The sequence below is a fragment of the Octopus bimaculoides genome, chromosome 19, assembly GCF_046866305.1.
Source record: "Octopus bimaculoides isolate indiv1 chromosome 19, ASM4686630v1, whole genome shotgun sequence".
Lineage (NCBI taxonomy): Eukaryota > Metazoa > Mollusca > Cephalopoda > Octopoda > Octopodidae > Octopus > Octopus bimaculoides.
This window is the reverse complement of record NC_142946.1, coordinates 54,618,176-54,643,113: the sequence shown is the minus strand read 5'-3', so window position 1 is coordinate 54,643,113 and position 24,938 is coordinate 54,618,176. Positions and strand designations below refer to the sequence as shown.

Genomic DNA, 24,938 nt, shown 5'->3' with positions numbered 1-24,938 from the left:
TGTGTGTGTATATATATACATATGGATGTATGTCATGGGCATGGCTGTGTGGTAAGAAGCTTGCTTCCCAACCACATGGCTCCAGGTTCAGCTCTACTTCATGGTACCTTGGGCTACAATAGCCTCAGGCCAAACAAAGCCTTGTGAGTAGATTTCATAGACGGAAACTGAAAGAAGCTTGTCATATATATACATATATACTAACAGATGCTCGGGATTAAAATGGCATAGTTTTTTATTGTTTTACTTGTTTCAGTCATGTGATTGCAGCCATGCTGGAGCACCGCCTTTAGTCAAACAAATCGACCCCACGATTTATACTTTGTAAGCCTAGTACTTATTCTATCAGTGTGTTTTGCCAAATGGCTTAACTTACATCAACATCGGTTGTCAGGTGACGATGGGGGTACAAGCACAGACACACAAATATATAACAGCCTTCTTTCAGTTTCCGTGTATGAAATCCACTTACAAGGCTTTGGTGGGCCAGAGACTATAGTATATATATATATATATATATATATATATATATAAAATACAAAAAGGGGACAACAAAACATCCAGGCAGACGATACAAAGAAAACAAGGATGGGTCATTTGGAGTTTTTTTCCTCAGTCGAGTTCCAGATTATCTTTGGAACTCGACTGAGTTGGTAAGCAAGCTACTAACCACACAGCCACTCCTGCACCTATATATACACATACATGAAGATTCTTGAATCAAGGATCAAAGAAACAAGGTCACTGGTTAATCATGATACCAGGACCTGTTCTGGCACCGTTATTCCACATATTATTGGCGGGGAGACGAATCACTGCTACTTCTAGCTGTTGAGCATCTATCATTACTAAGACCAAGAAAGGTGAAAATCACAGGATCTGGTAGTCTGAACATGGGAGGCAACATAAACAAGAGTGCATTTAGCACTGAAAGCCAATATGAGAGGTTCTCTCATGGTAACTACCACAGTATAGTTTGTTCTAACAGAACATCTAGATTTAAGTGGGGATAAATAAAGGTTAAAGATTAAATTGCTTCATATCAAATAAGGTAAACTACCAGATAGAAATTTAGGGAATTGACAATCTTTAATGTAAACTAAAAGCACAAAGAAATGAGAAAAGAAAGTAAAATAAAGTGAAAAAGCAAATAATATAAATGAATTTTCAGCCAAAGTAATTATATAGATGGGTAAGTGAGACCAAACAGCCCATGATTTAAAGATTCCACAGAGGTCATAAATGAATAGACAGGTCAAGTAAAGCTAGGCATTAGTATTCAACAACAGTGAACTTCAATATAAGGTTAACAAGGTCAGGGGACCTCACAGAAAGCAATTGAGCCTTCAAAAGTTATTACTCACACATTGCTACCACACCTCAAATATATCTTTCAATACAAGGAACTGAGGTAAAACAAAAAAAAACTTACCCATACATACATAGAAGTATATCTTTAGGAGCTTTTAAATATGCATGTAAGTATGAAAATACATACACACACAACTTTACCTTTCATACTTTAGAGATCAATAAAATAAGTACTAGTTCAGAGTTGTGGGTTGAAAGAACTGTTATAGCATCGGATAGCTTGTTTCTGTTCTGGCTCTATGCATTCTGAGTTCAAATCCCATCCTGTAACCATAAAATTAATTGACTGTTATTATGGAAAAGAAGCAAAATAGAACTAGTGCATGCGTTTCCAAGATAGAATTTCAATACCTGATTTGCCATAAAGAACTTTGCAAAGCAAATACAAAAATGAAATATAGGCAATCCTTTTTACTTAAATCAAGGGCAACAGAAAAATATGCACAATGGCAACACATTTTTATTTATTAAAGAACAAAAACAACTATAAATTCATAGTTATCGCCAAGCCAACATGGCAGTCCCAAAATTAGGACGAATACCGTAAATCCAGTAGTATTAAAAAATTAGTGATATATATCCTTTCCTTGATGTCCTTTATTAAAACTGGAAGAAGGCACATTGCTTAAGACTTTGTAGGCCCTTCAAGACCAGTTAGTTTGATACCATTAATGTTCAATTCAAACTGTTGTAGGCTGACACCTGCAGATAGACATGAGTCAAGAGAGGGTTCAAGGAGATCAATGTTTTGGCAATGAATAATTGGGGAAAAAGGGTTTGTGTAGGGTGTGATGATTAGATGCAGCAAGAGGTGCAAAGACAAGTGAGTCAGGGATGCCTGAGTAGTGGTGATATGATACTAACCAGCTCCAAAGAATAGGTGCCATTATAGTAGTGATAGAAAGTCAGAGAGGAGACCGCATGCATGTGGTCTTGAGGCTCGAGTATGCCTATTAGTAACTGAATATTGATTGGCTGAGTGGCTCTTCTGTTGATGCAGTCCAGGATGTCTGTGTGTGTAACACCAACAATCCCGGCCTCACTTGAGCCGTGTAGAATGTCAGCAGCTGTTGGAGAGTGAAATAACTTCTCACCCTAAAGAGAAGGGCCAGTCTTTAGGATGCTGTTCTCACTATACTAAGAATGTACTTTTACTTGGAGAGATCCTCCATGATAGTGAAGCCCAACTTTTGAATCAGCAGTGAGGGTTTTAGTTGAGCATCACCCATATTTAGTGAAGATGTAGTGGTTGGTGAAGTGATAGCGGCAATGGAAGTTCATGCTCTCATCAATTGCAGACGATTTGACCACAGAACTGGTAAATCACAGTTTGGTGGATTGGGCTCAAAGCAGTAAATCATATAAACTACCACACAGATTTTGTTGTAATTCTCTGCATTTTTAGTTCTAATGTTGTTGTGGTCAAATTTGTCTTTCAACTTTTGAGAATCAATAGAAAAGAAAATTCCCAAGGAAGGTACTCAAATTACACCCTAGCACCTTAAAAAGAAACACATTGGACAATATAATGTAATGGCCAAGAGAAAAACAGGATGATCATAGGCAGGATACCAATTGATATAGACTTTCAATTGGTGTTAATTTGTGACTAAACATTAGCAAATTCATTTCTACAACTTTTCTATGCTTTCTGTTTAGGCTGTCTTGTAAGTTATCTGGAAAATATTATCACACGTAGATGGCATCTTATACAGTGCAGTGAATCTTCATCATCATCATCATCAAGGGCAGTAGCACTACCTCCACCATCATCATATTCTCAATATCACCACCCATTGTCAGTACCCATCACCATCATCACCATTGTTATCCTCATCGTTCCCATTACCATTATCACCACCATCACCTCCACCACCATCATCAACAATATAATCCTTGAGATAACAAGGGTATGTCTCTGAATTATTTTTATATATAGAAACTCCTTATAAGAAAAAGATGGTTGGAATGTCTTTGACCTAGGGATAAAAAAATAACTACAATCTAAGAGGAAAACCACTAGAATCAGTGGTTTTCAACCATTTTTTTACCTATAGACCCTTTTGATAACTATTTTATTCTTGTGGACCCCCATGGCCATTCAATGTTTAAAAGCTAGTGATTTCAAAAATCCAGTTTTGTTTTTCACACGTTCACTTGTATAGGTTTGTAATAGAAGTCTCTCAGAGAGCAAGTTTCAGTTGCCAGAAGCATGTTAAAACTATGTCAAACTTTAGAGAAAGAAACCTGGCTGTTTCTTGCAGTAAATACATCTAAAGCAAAATCTTTTTCCTGTGGGCCCTTAAAATACTACTGTTGATTCCTAATTTACTAATTTGCTAGCGTGGGTCCCCACCAAAGTCTTATATGGACCCCGCTTGAGAACCACTGCACTAGATCGCCAATTGATTTGTCAAAAATAGCAGCCAAATCTGCTGCACTGTCTTAAAAAAGTCAAGTATATTTCCAATAACGTTGAACCCAATGCAGTATTTCTGAATAAGACAGGGGGGGGGGGTTACAACTGGAACGTCTACTGGGTTAAGACTAACCTAGGGTTAAACGGCAATACCAATAAAGATCGTATTAGATAACGTAGTCCAAGATGCAAAGAGGGTGGTCACGGCTGAGAGTGGACCTAGGTTAACATACAGTAATATGATGAAAGGACACATTAGATGAGACAGTATAGTTCTAGACTTAATATACCCAAATGAAAAAAGACAGGGTGGTCATTGCTGGCACGCCGTGGATCAGGGCTAAACAACTGCGTCAAACTGGTATTTCAGCTAAAATTTAAGGTGCAGCTATTTAAAGAGTTTAATTTGAAGTTGCGTCAGTCAACCTTCTAACCTTTCGTTGTGGCTATTTAGTTTATTAGACAAATTAACTGTCACTAATAATTTGTCTGCTGACTAATAAATTTGAAAGATAAAATTTGAACATCGATGTGTGCGTGTGCACAAAACACATACATATACTGTGTGTATCTGTTCCACATCATGTTTTATAATGCGAACACACATACATATGAACATGTGCATGCGTACTCAGTCTGGTGTCGGTGCATTCGCTTGTTAATGTGTTGTTGGTGTGTGTATATCTAGAAATATCTGTGAGAGATAAAAGGAGAGACACAAACACAGACAGGGGTGGGTGAAAGACAGAAAGAGGGTGCAGTGTTTGGGGTAAATCTGCATACATTCAAGAGAGAAAGTGAAACAAAAAGGGACTGGGTAATGCATATGTTTGTGTGTGTTTGCATGTGCGTGTGTCGGGGTGGGTGAATGAAAAGACAAAGAACAAAAGGATGCGTGCGTATGTTGTGTTAGCGAGGGATATATATATAGATATATATATATATATATATAGATATATATATATATATATATATATATATATATATATTACACATATATACACGCGCGCGCGCACGTAAAGGAGAAAGAGAATGAGGTGTATATGTATGCGCAAGTGAGAAGTATATATATGTGTGTTTTCCTAATCTCGTCTTATGTAAGGTGACAACAATGAGTTAGATGTAATGTTCTGTTTGTATTAACAATGTCACTGTGTTCTACATTCTATCTCTCCCCGTTTCATCCCACACGAACGCGCACATACACAGAGGCAGAAGCAAAAATATATACGTACACACATAATACAATTATAAACACACACACACACACACACGAGAAAAGCACACATACAAACAAATACACATATACATACTGAGGCTGAATAAGAAAACGCCGAAACATATACACATATACTCAGAATAAAATTAGTGTGCGGCCAAGTGTCCAGCCGACTGTATGCGTAAGTCGGGATGATACAAACCAGCACAGCAATGACACGCCACCTGGCAAATTGATGCCTGCAGCTGAACGAATGAGTGACGATGCGGTGATGCACCAAAGCAAGTCCTTCACCCACATCACCCTCAGCTGTCATCATTAAGTGTGTTAAGGTCTCTGCAACACCTAAATCACACAGACGTCACCACTTCTCTGGCAAGTTAAATGTAAAACAAAATAAGACACAACATGAAAGCGACTTGAGTAAATGGATGACGACGATGACAATTACGAAGCTTCTTGGTTGATGTCGTTATTGGTGGTGGTGGTGGTAGAAGGGGTGTTGATGACGACGTCGACGAAGATTACGATAAATGTTAGCGGTGGGAGGAGTAGGAGTGTGTGTGTGTGCGTGTGGTGAAGATGACGATTATGATGATGCTAAGTATGAAAATAAAGATAGCAATGTCTTTTTCTTTTTTCTTTTGCTCCAAGAGCAACAAAAACAAAACATGAAATTGAAAATATTTTCCAAAATAAGACAATGTACACCCTAAAAGCCAGAAATTTAGCGGAGGTGTGGATAACGTCGAATAAATGAAACCCGGTATTTTAGATCTGGGATTTGAACTCAGAACTTGGACGGATGAAACTAAATATAACAAAGTATCTCATAATAATAAGAAGAATGATAATGGTTTCAAATTTTGGCACAAGACCAGTAGTTTTTTGAAGAGAGGGGAAGTTGATTATATCAATGCAAGTATTTGACTGGTAATTATTTTATCGATCCCAAAAGAATGAAAGGTAAAGTTGACTTCAGTGGAATTTGAATCTAAAATGTAAATCATCATTATTTAACATCCATTTTCCATGCTAGCATGGGTTACACAGTTTGAACTGGAACTAGTATGCTGGAGAGCTGTACCAGAGTCCAGTCGGATTTGGCTTAGTTTCTGCAGTTGGATGCCCTTCATAACACCAACCACTCCAAGAGTGTAGTGGGTGCCTTTTACATGTCATTGGCTGTCCACGACTACAATTTCACTTGGTTTGACGAATCTTCTCAAATCGCCAAAAGTCTCGAGCACTTGTCATCACTTCCGTGAGACTCAACATCCAAAGATCATGCGTCACCACCTCATCCCATGTCTTCCTGGGTCTCCCTCTTCCACAGGTTCCCTCCACTGTTAGAGATCAGCAATACCACTAAGCATTCTAATTCTGGCTCAGAATAAAAATGCAGGGGTTATTCGATTACATCAATCCAGTGCTCAACTGGTACTTTATCAACTCCGAAATAATAAAAGACAAAGTCAACTTCAGTGGCATTAAACACAGAACATATAGCTGTAAGAACTGCTACTAATCATTTTGTCTGGCATGCTAACAATTCTGCCAGGTCTGCAAACTCCATCAATTCTTTGTTCCCCTTTCAAAGAACTGGGCAGTTAAGGTGCTTGGCCATATGTAGTTACTGTACTTGTTCCATCTCTTGTGACTGGTTGGTTATGGTCAGCTTTTGTTGACCACAGCTACCTTGAACAGACTTCAGCTGCCATGTCTATCTCTTTGGTGACTTTCTGCAGTTGTTTGAATTCCAAACCAATCTGCAGAAAGTAGCACAAAGATCTAACTGAGAAACAGCAGCAGACAACTTTAGTAAGGACGGAGGCTGACTCCCATCCTTTAGCAAGAGCCTCATCAACCAAATCTTGGTATTTGTCTTTCTTCAGTTGATGAGAAATGTCATGTCTATCAGTTCAGCAATGATGATTGCTTTTGCACTCAGGGATGGCAGAAACTTATCAGGTCAAAGCATTGCTACTGCCACAACTTCTGGAAAGATTACTCTACTCTTCAGATCCATATACATCTTAGTCTTAGGCTTCATGCAAAATATAGTTCCCCTTGCAATTTCATATTTTTGGAGTCAAAGCAGTGAGCAGGTACATGTACAGCAGAATGAAAATATGAACAGGCAAAAACTGATATTGGTTTAGATTATAGCATTTACGTATTTAAACATAATTCCTTTTTATCATATCTAATTTATTGTAACTCAACAATTGTGTTTAAATATGAAAAAAAAAACATAATCTAAATCAATACCAATTGTTTGCCTGTTCATATTTTCGTTCTACAGAACACACACATGTGCGCGTGCACACACACATACACAGAGAAAGAGAGAGTAGAAGGCACAGATTGATAACTACATAAACAGGCAGACAGACAGATGGATGGATGTCATGATCTTGATATTTAAAATAAAACAGATGTTTATTTATTCCTTCCTAATTAATCTCAGCAAACCAACTCACCTTAGTCATCAACTCAATTATTAAACTTTTCCAAATTCTTGAAATGCACTTAACTGTACACTCTACAGGTTGATTGACAACTTTGCCAAGTGCTGGCATCTTAGAAACACAAGTTACCCAGGCACCAAGAAACTGTAGTGGTCTCTTTGAAATAACAGTAAATTGTTGTTTTCCTTCTTGAACAGCTGCTGAGAGATAATAAAAAAGGTATAAATAAATAAATAAAAATAATGATGATGATGATAATAGTAATAATAATGTTAATAATAATAATAATAATTTATTAGTAGGTATTAGTTTTTTCCATACATGCTCCCTGTGGCTTCTCTATCCATATCCAGACCATGAGTAATGTTTGTCAATTTTTAGAACCACAAGATGTTATATGCAGAACATGGTATGAAGATGGATGATGAGGAGGGTGGGTGGAATATTCGTCTGTGTCTATGTGCATTCATGCGTGTATATGTATGTATATATTAGCATAGTTGGAAGAATTGGCAAAACATTGGGTACCTTATGGTATTTGTTCTGGCTTTTTGCACCCCAAAACACACCAAGATTAACTCTATCTTTCATCTTCTCAGGCAGAGTTGAAAAAATGTACTAGTCAAATCCTGAGGGTGATGATTCTCTCTCTCTCTCTCTCTCACACACACACATTCACATTCACATTCACACGTACACTCAAATATGGGCTATTGAAAATAACACAAAACCTCTTTCTTTCTTTTAATCTCATGAATTATGGTGGTTATCATTTTCCCTAAAATGAAGATCGAGGGCAGAACTGCAGGCAAAAGTTCCAGACAATATCTTGCAATGTTGTTTGCAGCACTCTGCACTCTCAGTTCAAATCCCACCGTTTAAGGGATGAAGGATTTCCACCAACAACACCCTTCAGTCACTAATACCAAAACAAATACAACCAACACCACCACTACTACTACTACTACTACTACTACCAACTTACTAAAAACTATAATAGTATCAGCCTGATAGCAATGTCTATAGCTACATATGTTGTATACCAACACAGTGTTGTCTTTGTGTGTATGTGCATGAATGTGTGTGTGTGTGAGTGCTGTATGCAGTATTTATGATTCAAATTATAAATGCAAGAGGCAAAATGTCCATAACACTGGTAACCATTCAACTAACTTTAATACAGTAGTTCCTCCCACCTCACTCCTTCACCCTTTCATCTTTTCATTTTCATCTTCACATCCACAAGAATGAGACAAGCTTGTGCTCTCACAAAACAGTTCCTTCATGATACTATTTTTTCACTACACATATGTTGTGGATAATTATTGATCACCACAGCTGTTAGATTTACTAACAATTTAAGATGTCTGGAAAGAAGCCATAAACTGGAACTAAAAGAAAGCAGTACAAATAAGAACTATAAAAGGATTACACACAATATTAAACATGATGCTTTTAAAAGGATTAATGCAGTAGATCGAAATTAGCCACATTGCCACTGACATATTCACTGGGAAGAATATGTGACATTAGAGAGGAAATTAAGTGAAGTGGTCAAGAAGCTACTTTGGTAAAAGCTCAGACCTTATTTCTTTCATAGATCTAATATGATGATTAAAGTGGAAGGTTGTAGTGCATATGGACCATGTATCAGACTCATTATAGTTTTGCTAATTAGCACGAGGGTAATTTATTTTCTAAAAAAATCAAAAATTTGTGTGATGATTCATAGGAAAAGGACAGTGAAACTTATGAAAATTGGAGTAAGAGAATTTCATTTTTAATTCTTCTAACAGTCGAGAAGCATTAAATGGATTTGGATTCATAAATTCCATAATGAATGACATCTAGAACATCTGCAGTTGAACAGATTTAACCTTGAAAAGAAAGACAATGAAAATGGTTCAATGTGTTTCAAATGTTTCACAATATGGAGTAGTTGATGAAGAGCAGGCAAAGGTTGTTGTGACTCCAAATATGACACACATTTACTTTTTAATTCATTTAATCAACATTTGGTGACACAAAACAAATCTATGAATGTATTAGCTAGTTAATCTGAATGTAATACCTCATATCAGATTAGTGGGTTAATAAGTAATTAAGATGAAGTATGATTAGAGAAAGAAAAGTCCACTGAAAGTGAAAGCTATTGTTCTTGTCATTGGTGTTATCTTAATGACGTAACATGGCAGATGATCGCTAAAGCTTTGAATTGTTTGCATTTAAATAACTTTATAATGTTTCATTACATTTGTTGTTTTGTAATAGGATTTGGATGCGCGTGTGTGTATAAATATATATATATATATATATATATATATATATATATACACATACATATGTATATACACTGATATATATATATATATATATAATTTATTCATACAAATACATATATATACACACACACATATATACATACATATATATATAATGTGCATATGCATTTATGAATGTGCACTAATATATACATATGCATGCATATGTGTGAGTGAGTGTGTGTGTGTCTGTCTGTCTGTCTGTCTATCTGTCTGTCTGTCTGTGAGTCACTGTATAGACATGTGCAACAGCTTTAAATTATCAGTGTCACCTTGATAAAGCAGATAATTTAGCAAGGCTTTACTTCCTCATCAATTTCGTCATTTACAGAGGTCAATTTAGGAAAATATAGCGACAAGCAATGAACAATGTGACTGCTAACTACTGTTTTTAAACTACACGACTTGAGTGGAGGTTAAGAACCAGCTGTGATCAAGTGTGATCACATCAAGCCAAAGTGGGTGCTTGTATATAAACTGAAAGAAGCCCCTCATATATAGGGTAGTGCAAAAGTCACACACCACCCTAATCAGGAGAAAAATTGATTATATAAGAGATAAGATATTCTTTTATCTTATTTACATAACATTCATTATCACAAAATTATTAACTCACAAAAAAAAAAAATGGTTCCAATAATTGTTCAAACTGATTTCCCTCACATTCATTAAATTTCTGAAAATGAAACCAAACAGAATTTTGTACATTATTCAAGACTTCAGTTTATAAATTCCATCCAAGGATTATTGCTATTATTATTATTATATTTATCCTACATTATATCAGTACAGCTCGATGCAATCCCGAAAAACTGGTTCACCAGTCAGCATCATTAGACTGAGGCCGGCATAATAGAACAGGAGGTTTATCTGCATATTCAGAACGTTTCCCATAAACAAATTTAAAAGATATATATATATATACATACACACATTATCATCACCACATCATCATTTAACGTTTGTTGTCCATGCTAGCATGGATTGAAAGTTTTGACCAGAGCTGGCGAGCTGCACCAGGCTCCAGTCTGATTTCGCGCGGTTTCTATGGCTGGATACCCTTCCAAATGCCAACCACTTTACAGAGTCTGCTGGGTGCTTTTACATGGTGCTGCATAGGTAGTGGCATGTGTGTGTGTGTGTATCTATGTATCTATGTATATATACATACATAGATTGGACAAATAGTCTTTCATTTTATTTCAACTGGTTTCAGTCTTTGGAAAGTTTTGTGGAAGGATTTCAACCAGTCCTCAAGTGACTAAAAGGTGAATGAACTGTGAGCGATTGGCAGTTCAGGTTGGTAAGCAGTTCACTGTGAGCCGTGGCTGAGAGCGTTGAGTTTCTTGTAATAGTAATAGTAGTATGTTGTGTAAATACTTTCTTTCCTCCCTGCTTCGTTATATTACATATCCAATAGAAGGATATAAAAGAAAGCGACCGTGCTGGAGCATTGCCTTCAAGATTTTAGTCATAGTCATTTTTTCAAGCTGTTATTTATTTTAGTAGTTCCTATTCGTTCAACTGTTAAGTTCCGTGACATTCACATACTCATCATAAACAACATTGTTCTTTTAGACTAATGCAAGCATAAACTGAGAGACTCACAGGTACATGTATACACATACATAAACATGTATATGTATGTACATATCCAAAGCGTTAATAACAAAACAAGTAGCAACTATGAGGACTCAAAATGTAATAAAATACCAAGAATAGATATTTATTTATTAATATTAATGATTCGTGACAAACTGCTGCTGTTTCGTTCAGCTGAATTCGTCTCACAAATCATTCGTTGCAGTTAGCAGTGTGCCAGGATTCATCAATATTAATAAATAATGAACACACACACACACACATATATGTGCAAATGTATGCATGTGTGTATATATATATATATATATATATATATATATATATATATATATATATATATATATATATATATATATATATATGATGGCCGTCCACTCGTGACCGAGGAAGACCATATATATATATATATATATATATATATATATATATACCTCTATACACACACACATGATGAGCTTATATACAGACTCTGTCCACTGAATTCCACTCATATGATATTGGTCAACTTGAAACTATTGAAGAAAACAATTGTCTGAAGTATTGTGTAGTATGAACGACCTCAGAATCACATGATTGTGAAGAGATATTCTTAATCATACTACAGTCTTGCATGCATCGACCATAAATGTGTCTTGTGTGTTTGTGTATGCATTCATCATTCAATGCCGGGTCATGATAATATGAACTTGAGCACTGTAGTTTATTTAGGCTAGTTCAGTGACTTTATATATATATATATATATATATATATATATATATATATATATGTTGTCAAGCAATTTATGAACTGGTTACAGCATATCGCTGGTCAGAATGTTGCTGCTGGTTTTGCACAGATGGTGACATTCGGCTTCATTTGAAGCTCATTTACTTCAGCAAATTGTGAATCTCACCTTGTATTTCAGGCCTAAAACAGTAGAGTAGCAGAAATGTAGATCACTAAATGTATCCTTCCTTATTTAAAGAAGGTAGAATGTAAATTTGAGTGAGATTTGACTATTTTTAGCAGGTTGAGGAACCACACAGAAACTCCATGTTTGTATCATGTTAATTAGCAGAAATATATAAATTCTAATTCAGACATCCTACCACCACCACCACCACCATGTCACTAATGTGATGTCGTGTAATGTCAATACAGGAAATTATATTAGTATGAGGTTGCTGATGAAATGTATATACAAGGAAATATTAAAATTCCAGAAGATCTTGCTGACATTTCTAGACATTGACATTCCTACAATGGGTGTCGTATACATAGCTGTATCAGTTAAAAGTTGCTTCACAACCATGGGAACCCAGAGGGGTTCACTCACTCTGTGGTATGTTGTGGAAATACATTTTATCATAGCCTCAGGTTGACTAATTTGCATGAAATTGAAAGACAAAAACACACACACACACACACACATACTCTTGCACTGGTTTCATTTGCTGAACTGTGGCCATGATGTGGTTATTGCTTGAAAACATTTTTAGTCAATTATATTATCCCCACTATTTCAATTTGGTACTTATTGTATTGATCTTTATTCATGCTTCATTGAAACATAGATACATGTACAAACAAAATGTCTGGGTTGATTCCAATCATCGGCTTAGTTGTTGACAAGCTTTCTTAGCACAGCCTTAAGTGCTCTGTTGTCATGCACCCTTTAACTGTTTAATTATAGTTAGTATGCCACAGTTATCCAGTGTTCTGTCTGGAAAAGGTCCATAAGCATCTCAATCTTTACAAACTGAAGACCCTGGCCACTAATCAGGCTGTCCGTGTAGCCCAGTTGACATACAACAGAATAAAGAAACTGTGTTACTGACTTCATGCTCTTGTTTTGGGTAGCTGTGGTTTCATCCCATTTGGTGAAATTGTCTGTTATGGTAACAATATACTTGCTATCACTTGTAGTTTCTTAAAGAATGTCAGATAAAGTTGATCCCAACCAGACTCTAGATCTTGGAATGTACAAGTATTGGGGTTGAGTGACAAAACTTCTTTGCTGACATTGGAATTACTGATGAAACACTTCCAACATGCTTTCACATATTTTTGTACATCTTTCTTCAGGCCTTTCCAGTAATATACTGAGATATCTTATGGAAGGTTTTATCACCCAAAATTCCCTTTGTGACAGGGTTACCATAACAGGACTTTAGAATGCTGAGCACAAGAGTTTTGATAAGAACCTTGTCTTCATAGAAGAGAGTTCCAGTCAGCATGAAATGGATTATATGTTTCACTTTGTATTCATATACTTGGCAGGACTAAGGTTCACAGATATGCTGAGGATATTTTCATGGCCAGTGCTAGTGTAAAATTTTAAAATTTGGATATACAAGATATCATCCATGATAGATCTTTGTGTGTGTGTGTGTGTGTGTGTGTGTGTGTGTGTGTGTGAAGATTTGAAAAAAATTATAAGCTGTAGCTGTGTGGTAAGATGATTGCTTCCCGACCACATGGTGTTCAACTGCTGCCTACTTGGGCAAGTGTCTTCTACTATAGCCTTGGGATGACCAAAGCTCTATGAGTGGATGTAGTAGACAGAAACTGAAAGAAGCCTGTTGTATGTGTGTGTGTATATATGTATGTATATGTCTGTGTCTTTGTGTCTGTGTTCAGAAATCCTTAAAAGTGTCACCCACCACTGCTTGACAACTGGTGTTGATGTGTTTTCATCCCTGTAACTTAGTGGTTTGGCTAAAGAGACCAATAGAATAAGAAGTGGGCTTAAAAAATAAGTCCTGGGGTCGATTTGTACAACTGAAGCCCTTCAAGGTGGTGCCCCAGCATGACTGCAGTCAAAGTGACTGAAGCAAATAAATGATAAAAGTTAAAAGATGATATGATGAAGCACCAAACAACACCAGTCACAAACTTCAGAGACAAATGACAGACAAAAGTCAGGAGCATCAGTATGAATACATTACCTCAATATACTCTCGGATGATCTCATACTTAACTTGACCTGATATCAACACTTATGCTTTTCTATATTTTGTCCATGTTGAATACAGTATTTATTACTATGTTGGGAAAATTTATAAAATCCATTCTATAAATTCATAGCATTGCAAACTTTGAATTAAAGTAAGTAAAATACTTAAATATTCAATGCTTTTCATTTTTACTTTTGATTTCTCTGCAAATTTTACTTTGTAATTTATTTTGAGATCTGCTATTTTATTTTTTTAATCTCTACTTAAACTTAATTATTGCTACCTCAAATCCTTCTCCCATCTTTTTAATCTTCTATAAATACTTTTCTTAATACTTTTAATACGTTTGATTCTACCTTTCATCTTTTTTGGATTATTATTTTCAGGTTTGAATTATCTTCTTTGAGTGTGAATCATTTGGAATAATTTGAAGGATTTCTGAAAAATTTTGCATTCATTATCTAAATCTATATAACTGGAAGGCTCAAAATCTAACATATTTCTTTCCTGGTGATTCTAAAATAACCCTAATTCTCTATGGAACTGAATTCACTTGTTCAGGCCCTGCTGTGATGATACCATAATATCACCCTACACCTCACTCCTAAATCTGTAGCAGGAATATAATCATCAATCACCCAATGTTGCGATTGACTAGAATGATACCCACATGATCAACAAAATCTGACCAATCATGACTTTGCATGGAACACTTCTTTCTGAGCCTAAGCATCAGTATAAATTCAGCATACCTTCACTACATGAGAGAGCATTGAGACACAACAGAGATGAGATGGCAGATGGTGACCAGAGCTGACAACAACCACAATTAAAAATCAGCTACAGCACCACAACAGCCAGCAGCTGACTTTTTGACTACTATTACAATTATACCAAAATCAATAGCATTTTGTTATTCATAGTGATGACAGTATTTGTTTTTTGTGAACAAAAAGAATAAAATTTTGTTTATCAAAAATCAGAACAGATTTCTGTATTCTTCTGTGTACAAATCTATCTCCTAAACCTTTAAAATTTGCTTTTGTGAAGTCTGCTATAATTCTATTATTTCCTTTCTTTTCATTTGTTAAGGTCATTTCCTAAATTTCTAAATTTGTAATTATATTTTATCTATTACTTAATACTAAATCTAGTCTACTATACTTTCAAGTTACCTTATTTATGAAAAACACAAGGAATTATGATCTTGATAGGAGAGATATAGTCTGGTCAAGTTCAAATATTTAAATTATGATTGGAAAAAAGCAACCACCTCTGGATTTTGAAACAGAAGATCTTTCTTTATAGCTTTAATTGTTGTTGATTGCTTTTGCTCAATATAAACCTCACCTTTAATGTGTTGTATTTTGTCTGTTTATATTCTCCGCAATATCTTGAGCACTTGTGACCAATTAAAGAAATCATTGTCATCATCATCAGCCTCATCATCATTGTTGTTCTTTCTAATGCTGGTCACTTGTTGATTGTTTTCTTCATTGTTTGCTTGTTTATTCTGTTGTTTATTTTACTAAAGCTTGGAAAGATAAAAGAGAAAGTGTAGGATTTGAACACAGAATGTTGAGAAACATAAACTAAATATTGCTAAATACTTTATCCTGCACTTAATACAGTTTACCTTTAAGGAAAACCTGATTGTAAACAGCAACAACCCTATCTGTTCCTGATCCTATGAAGAACTATGGTGTGCTTAAAATATGCACTAATGTTAGCAAATCAAGGATTGGCAACATAGATAAGATTAAGACATTCCAACTATGGTGAATTGGTACTCTTATCTTTGCTTTGTAATCTCCATACTCTCGGAGATAACAACTGGAACTCGGGCGGTTTATCAAAATTTAGAAACATTTCCAAAATTTTTTGATATAGAAGAGAAAGACAGAAAGAGTCAGAGGAGGAAGTAAGTGTTGGGGATGTTGAAGAAGTAGCAAGGAATGATATTGAGAGAGAGAGGAAAAGAGCAAGAAAGCATGTTTGAGAGGTAGGGAAGGAACAAAAAGAGATGCACAAATAGTTTGGTTGGTTGGTTGGACATAAGTAGATACAGAGTTACAAAATAGTAGGCATATGTGTGTGTGTGTGTTATATATACCGGAATAAGAGTGTGGTTAAGAAACTTGCTTCTCAACCTTAGGATCTTGGGTTCAGTCCCACTAAATGGCACCTTGGGTAGCTGTCTTCTACTGTAGCCTCAGGCCAAACAAAGCCTTGTGAGTGCAGTTGGTAGATGAGAACTCATTATGTGTGTGTGTCATATCTATTACTTGCCAGGCAATCATTTTACTGAATACACAATACTGCACCTGCCCTTTTCTTCTTTTTGGCCAAACAAATCACTCGTCTGCAAGTATCACACTTATTTAAATAGATAGTCTGTCAGTTACTTACTCCTTGGTAGATATATACTTCCTCCTGTAAATCCATAATCAAAAAGTTATTAGCCTTTAAAATTTGCAAAATTTGAGTATTTTAGCCAATGAGAAGTGATTTTACACATCACTGTGGCAAAGAACTTTGTTTCCATAACAATCAAAGATGCTGTGCATGTGCACAAGGAGTGTAACCACTACGTGTTCTATAATTGTTTATTTTCATAACAGAAGGAATTCAATTCTAGAACAATGGCCACAGCATTAAACCTTTCCTATGTGTAGGAGATATGAGAAAGATAATTTATTTTATAAAATCCTAGAGTGTATTGCAAACTTTCATTCTTGAATTTTTTAAAATAATAAATGTTTTGACTGTTATTTCTAGCAACTCCTGTTGGTTTGGTTGTAGCTTTTAAATATTTAATTTGCTCACGAATGTTTTCATGTTTTTCACTGTTTATTGTAGCTAGTTTAATGCTTTGACATGCCAATTGTCTCTGGTTTGAAGATACCTTCCTCCTTTAGTTCCACCAGTCTCAGGTACCCTGTAAAGGCTCATGGGGACTGCTCCTCCCTCCTGAGAAAACAATAAAAAAGAGAAAAGTCCTTTTGTTTTACTTCACCCAAAATCCATGACATAGTAAAGTTATCCTCTAGAATCATGCTGACTCATAAGGGCCAGTTTTCTGGTTTCATGGTGAACATATTCCCCACCTGGACGGGATGCTGGTCCGTTGCAGGATTACTCATTTTTGCCAGCTGAGTGGACTGGAGCAACATGAAATGAAGTGCTTTGCTTGAGAACACAATTGTCACCCAGTCCAGGAACCAAAACCACAATCTTACAATGAGTGCAACACCATAATTACTAAGCTACGCACCTCCACATGACATACACATAGTATTTGTCAAATCACCAAGAGTTGTTCATCAACTTAATAGTGTTAAAAAAGGGGGGGGGGGAATCTAGTATTAACCAGGATTTAACATGGTTTTCATATAAAAATTATCATAAATTAATTCATGGTGACACTAATGCTTAATGTCACCCATTTTAACACCATCAACTCTGCTTCAAAAGCAGTGGTAAGAAATCTGATGATGAGGTGGGCAGGGATGGGGCTCGACATAGCTGGAGAGAGCAGTCAAATTCTTTGCCATCTCTTAAAAAAAAAAAAAAGAAAAGAAACATTGAATACTGTAGTTCTGAATAGATTGACTGAAAATAAGTTGAAATCAATATGGCTTTAGAGTGCTTTAATCATAGATCCACTTGATCAGAGCTAATCTGAGGTTAAAGAAGAACAACACCTGATGAGCCAAGAAAAAACCTGACTGGCTAGGCTTCAGAGCTAAATCTCCTTCAAATCACACTCACCATTTACAAAAGAAGACATGAGATAATATGGCCCTGGGTGCACTATTTCAGGAAAAAGATGACAATGTCATGGTTGGAATGCCTTTGATTATAGATCCAAGAAATCAGGACTGACATGAGACGACATCTCCACCTAGTTCTTCAGTCTCTTCAAGGTAGAGTTCACTCTGTTGCAAGCATTCCAACCAGATCTGGGCAAGCCTGAAAAGTGTTGGAAGCATTCATTTTTCTCTAACATTCTGAAAAAGACATTTTATAGATTTTTTTTAATGAACACCCTGGAGTGTTGCTAAATACTGGCTTAAGACTATTTTCATTGGACTGTGTGTTTTTGTCCTGAAGCGACCAGACAACTTAGGTCAAATGATTGCAAGCTGAGCCCTAAAAAAATGTTAATGTGTCAACACGAAATATTGGGAGAAAGGGGAGGGGAAGTCGAAGATGTAAAATAAATATTGACTATGGAGTGAGTGAGTTATGTTCTGATTTCATTCAGTCTCTAACACCTTCCATTATTGTTCCATATTGGAAGACAGTCTCTACTTAGGTCAACCGGAAGTGATGGTGGGGTGACGTAGGGATGGATGTGATGGATAACGAGGTATAGGAAAGATAGAGAGACTCGGGCATGGTCATAGACTGGAGGGATGAGTAACAAAGTATACGAAGGTCAGAAAATAAATACAGAGATCAATAGATAAGAAAAGATTTAGAAGGAGAGTGTTAGAAAGTGATCAAAAAAAGAAAAAGAAAAAGAAAAGGATCGAGGTTGTGATTAGAGTGCGTAAGTGATTCATGGAATCGGCAGAGGTGAAAAACAGATAAAATGACAAATGAGTGAATGAGAATGAGTGGCAAAGGAAGAAACTAAATTGTAAAAACAGCCCGATAAGATAATCTCAGACGAGCAGCAGCAATGACAGCAGCATTACCAGACGTAGACAGTAACAATGGTAGCAACTGCAGCAGCAGTTAGACAATAACGACTACCATAGGAGCAGTCACTCAGAATAGTAGCAATAACGGCTGCTCCAGCTGCAGAAAGTACAGCAGCAACAACAACCACAACTTCAACAGCTGCTTCTGCAGTAAAAGAAAAGATGCAGCATTCTCAAAGCAGTAAAAGAAAAGATGCAGCATTCTCAAAGCAGCAACAGCAGCAATGGAAGGGAGGAGATGGCCGTCTCAGCAGACGATACAAACGACTATAAAGTGCTTATGACTCACTTTAATAATGTCGGCTGACGTTTGGAAGAGTAGGAGGTTGGTGAAGAGTGTTTTAATATTGGAAGAGAGAGGGAGGGAGGGAGAGAGAGAGAGAGAGACCAGTAAGTAAACGTGCTGGAAACGACAGTGTATAAATAATGAAAGAGTTGCAGAGGCCGTGGGGGGTAAGGGAGGAGAGACCGCTAGTACAGTTGATAGAGAAGCACTCCCTTGTATATGAAAGGGAGTGAGTGGTAATTGAATGTATGGATGAGAGAGGGAGTGAGAGGTAAGTAAATATGTGTGAGAGACTGAAAAACTGAGTGAATAGGAATTTAAACAAAAACTGGTACATATTGTTATTAAATGATAGACTTAATGAAGGAAGAAGTTAGAGGGACGGGTAAATGGATGACATAAAGTTAAAGACGAGGAAGTGAATACAACCGATGAAAAAGAACGAGATATTAAAGTGAATTAAATGAGAGAGAAAAGATGAAGGAAAAAAGTAGGTGAAAGAGAAATGAGTAGAGACAGAGAAGTGTGTGAGAGGTGGTAAGACAGAGAGTGGAAGAGCAAAGAGAGAGAAGAAATAATATACAGTCTGTGAGGGAGATGGAAGAAATAGTACGTAAGAAAATGAAGGGAAACAGAAAATGAATGGAGGTAGAAAAAGATGGAAGTGCCAAAGAGGAAGTGAGAGAGAGAGAGACTAACGTTGAAATGTTGGTTAGTATTGAAAGGAAGAGAAAAAATATGTAATAGACAGACATGGAAGTAAGGAGGAATGGTAAGAAAGAGAGGAGAGAAATATGATAAACATTGAATTGATAGGGAGAAAGAAAAAAGAGATGTTGAGGGAGAAAGAGAGAGTAAGAAAAAGACAGAGAAAATAGAGTGAGGGCTAGAGATGTGAAGTAAGACAAAGGGAAGCAGAAAGAGAACTATGTATGTTAGACTAATGAGGGACAGATTGAATTAGAGAGAGAAGCTAAAAAGAGAAAGACTGATAAGTAGAAAGTAAGACGGAGAGATAGAGATTAGAAAGAGAGATTATAATGAGTCATTCAACTGAAATAGGATGATAAAAACGGAAGGAAAGCAAGTGACCTTTTTGTGTGAAAAAAGCCAGTTTTTCTTACATTTTATTCTCATTTGTTGTCGTTCTTTCTCCATCTTTTTTTTCTTTTTCTTTTAGGAGACGGGATTTATTTATAGACATCAATGTAAGCAAGGTGAATTGAGTCGGTTGACACCTCTCAATTGCAATGTCTTTGGATTTGGACAGTGGGGAAAAATTGAAGTGAAGTTAACAGACGTTATACTCTGAAATGTTAGTCACAAGCAAATGCGAAGATCCAGTCTTCAAAGGAATATATTTGAAGTGAAACAACAGACATTATTAAACATTTTGTTGTTGCTTTGTGAATAGTGAATATTCCATAATTTTTTGTCAGACATAGTACATCAAGATTTTCAATACCCAAGGTTTCCTTCTTTTTTATGATTTGATAAAGATTTAGTTTCTATTTCTAGAGACCACAGACACACTCGTTATCTCAGTTTTAGTAATATTAGAAAAGCAGTGTGTGTGGGGGGTTATAATCGGCAGAGCATCAAACAAAATGCTTTGCGGTAATCCCTTTATGATGTGAATTCAAACCTATTGTCTATACCTAACCAGATCACTGCTACATTTAAGATGATGTTTGTGTCTATATATAATGGCCTAATCATAAGTAAAATCGATCGGATATTCTAGATGTTTGGCCAATAATTTTACAAAACCTATTCGGCATGGTTAATATTGAGGTGGAAGAGAATACCAGCAGATGAGCTTCATGATTTACAGGGATGGTATGCTACGTCTAACGAAATCTATGGTTCAAGTCCCCATGACTCAGGCGTTTGCTCAATAAAGGCCGATTTAGAAAAATATCCACTTGTAGACGTCAATGGACACTGCTCTCAGACACAGTGCGAAGATGTACACCAAACTGTAAGTGCAGATAAGCAAAATTTGGAACCAATGTTAGGTACCACATTACAGCCGGTTCAATCATGTGTGATCTTATCAAATGGGTATGACACACAATTAAAACTTTCCTAATATGGTAGTTAAGATTACACACACACACACACACGTGTGCACACACACACACACACACGCGTGCACACGCACACACACACACACACACACACGCGTGCACACGCACACACACACACACACACACAAATACATTGGCTGTTGGTTAGGATAATTGCCATGCTGATGACATCTGTCGAGACAAGCATGTGTCCACAACTGCCCATTTATCTCTATTCAATAAACTTGTCCTCTTCATTAATGGCATGTCAAAATTGGAGAATTCTTGAAATTTGAGATTATCTTCTCTTCTCATATTGAGCTAGCCTCAGTTATTGTTTGATAATTGGGACACATCCTACTCCAGAAGTAGAAATAATTTCCATAAATTAAGTATTTATGTTGTATAGTACTTGAAATACTGACACTTATCTGTGTTGTGTGTGATCTTTGAACACGTTGATCTTGGGCATCAGCTTGGCCTGGGTGTTGCAGGCAAAGCTGTTGGTGTCTTTCTCAATTGTACCCCACAGATAGTAATCAGTGGTATTACAATTGACCGAATTAGGAGGCCAGAAATCAGGGCTAATGAAATTGCAGAAGTTATCCAACAATCATTTCTGACTGACTCTTTGCGGATGTATAGCAAAGATCCAATTCCTGCTGCCACACATATGGCCTTTCATAAGCAACCCTCTCCAGCCAAATATTGACCAGAGTCTCCAGCAGCTTCACATAGCTGTCTGAATTGAGTGCAAGGCTCTGTTCAAAAATGTGGGGATGAATTCTGGCATGTTTGTGCAGTCAGAATGCCTTCTGTAATTGTATCCCTTTGTGCTGGCGTTAGCATTGTAGTCTCCATTGCAGTTGTCCATGTCACGTCTTACAGCCCTCACAGTGTTCACAGATCATTGAACAGCAATCATGATGTTGGCATTTTGATGCCTGGCACAAATCATTGTGATACAGGAAATTCTTTTCTAATATTCGGAAAGCTTCCAGTTCTCCATGTCAGTTAACTTTTTCTCAACAATTTCAATGCTGCTGACTTCACCAATACATCAAGCTGTTTCTGAAAAAAAAAAAGAAAAAAAAAGAGAGACATAAAAAAATCATCAAAGTTAGATCAAACACCATGTGTGTGTTTGAAGTTCTAGTTTTGTTGTTTGTTGTGTTGTAATTACCATGTTATGTATCGGTGGTTCAGTAGGTTTTGTTCAATACAATTGGTTCACTAGTTTTATTGTGTACTATAGTTTTTGGATGCCATTTGTGGGAGGAATTTACTTTGTTTTATAGATACTGCTTTTTTTTTTATTTCTAGCTTTGTAGTTATAAGTTAATACTATTTTGTATGTGTGTGATGTTATTATTATAATCAGTTGTTCGTGTATGGGTATATTATGTTAATATTGCACTCCTACTGCTTGTCTATTGATTCTCAGGCAGGGTTTATGTTTTTAACATTGTTGATACTGCTGGATTGAATGGTCCTTCCTAGGTGCTGAAACCATTGTGATATTCATTAGACAGCTGATGAAGAGAATGTATGTTTGATATACGTGTTTGTGAATCTTTTATATATTGGGGTCTCATTATTCTGAGTCCACCTTCATTCTAGTAAGGCTGAACTAGTTTTTGTGTTTGTGGTTTATGATTACATATATTAATATTGCCTGATTGATTTCATGAGTAATCTCTTTTGGCTAGAATAATACTTAATTAATGACTTCGAGTTTTGGGACATTTTGTGGTATATATATATGTGTGTGTGTGTGTGTGTGTGTGTGTGTGTGTGTGTGTGTGTGTGTGTGTGTGTGTGTATGTACGTATGTATGTTGTCTAGCTGTACATCATAATTTATTTATTTAAAATAGTGTATGCAAATTCTTCACACACACACAAAAATTGAATTGGGTTCATGCACACCACCACATACACATACACATACATATACACATACATATACACATACATATACACATACATATACACATAACATCATATACTATTCCTAACACATATACATTCACCACACCCTATATACATAAATGTTTCCCCCACACCTCTCCCCAGACTTGATAAACACATTTACCTGCTAACACTGGCACCTAACCCAGAAATATGTAGATAGTAGTAGCAGCGGTGCCAGTTGTATAACCAGTGATTGAGCTGGGTGTGGTTGTGTAGTGATGGTGTTGGTAGTGTTGGTGCAGTGATTGGCGGTGAGAGTGGGACTATCTGAATCATTTTCACAAACCAGCGTTCAGTCATTCATTATTTAACTGCATAGTAGAGAACACACGTTCAATTCACTACCACCTCCACTTTTATAACTACTACCACCACTAGTATTCTAACCCCTACTTTCTCTGTGATGGCTACTGCTGCTTATTCTATTTCGTCTACTGACATCATCTCCACAATTACTGATATCACAATCCCCTTCATACTATTATCAGCATTAATACCATTACCATTATCACCACCTATGACAGTGTTGCTGGTTATAATTGTGGTTGTATTAATAGTATTGGTTGTGTGAGGTTTATCCAGGTGTTCCAAGATTGTAATTATGTGTACATACGGAAGATAAAATGTCTAGAATTCAATTCAGTAACAGCAACCTAAGCCTTTAACTTTTCCAAGTACATTTTTTCAATAAATTATTTTTGATGGTGGAACTTGAAGTAGATAAAGCTATAAATAACAGCATATAGAATATTGGGATAAAAACCAGTTGGGTAGAAAAAGTTGAAGACCACCTTGAACTTTTTCCATCCAACCAGTTTTTTAACCAAATTTTCTACATGCTGACATTTATAGCTTTATCTACTTCAAGTTCCACTGTTAAAAACAATTTCTGTCATATCTTTCATCTTATGATGCAGACTTTTATTTTTGACTGTGAAGATGCAGATGTGGCTGTGTGGTAAGAAGCTTGCATTCCAACCACATGGGTCCCACTATGTGGCACCTTGGGCAAGTGTCTTCTATAGCTTCAGGCTGACTAAAGCCTTGCGAATGGAATTGGTAGACAGAAACTGAAAGAAGCCCATCATGTGTGTATATATGTGTGTGTGTGTATGTATATATATTTGTGTGTCTTTGTATTTTGCCCAGCCCCCACCCCACCATCGCTCGACAACCAATGGTTGTGTGTTTATGTTGCCATAACTTAGCAGTTTGGCAAAAGAGACTGATAGAATAAGTACTAGGCTAACAGAGAGTAAGTGCCGGGGTTGATTTATCCGACTAAAACCTTTCAAGACGGTTCTCCAGCATGGCTGCAGTCAAATGACTGAAATATGTAAGAGAATAAAAGAACATATAGTAGAACAAAATGTGTGTTTAAATGCTGTTGGTAGGAGACGCTATGAAAGACATTGAACGAATATAAAATAGGTTTTGCTATAATGTCATAGTGTGAGACGGCGTTTAACCCCGTAGACATTGTCCTATTCTATACATTAACCGTTGTTGCTTGAGACAAGCAACAGAGTGATTCAGGGGCCCAAAGTTTCTTGTGTTGGCG

At 36.4% G+C, this 24,938-nt stretch overlaps 1 long non-coding RNA gene across 2 annotated transcripts; it reads right to left on the bottom strand.

The window, feature by feature from the left end:
* Window positions 1-566: 566 nt before the first annotated feature.
* Window positions 567-24,128, bottom strand: LOC106875407 (uncharacterized). 2 transcript variants are annotated; one of them, XR_016237456.1, is made up of 4 exons: window positions 20,460-24,128; window positions 15,691-15,874; window positions 7,493-7,680; window positions 567-1,635 (listed from the first exon to the last, which is right to left on the bottom strand). It is a non-coding gene; the product is annotated as an uncharacterized LOC106875407 (long non-coding RNA). The 2 variants fall into 2 exon arrangements; XR_016237455.1 differs by having other exon boundaries at window positions 569-1,635; window positions 7,493-7,677; window positions 20,460-24,124.
* Window positions 24,129-24,938: the final 810 nt, after the last annotated feature.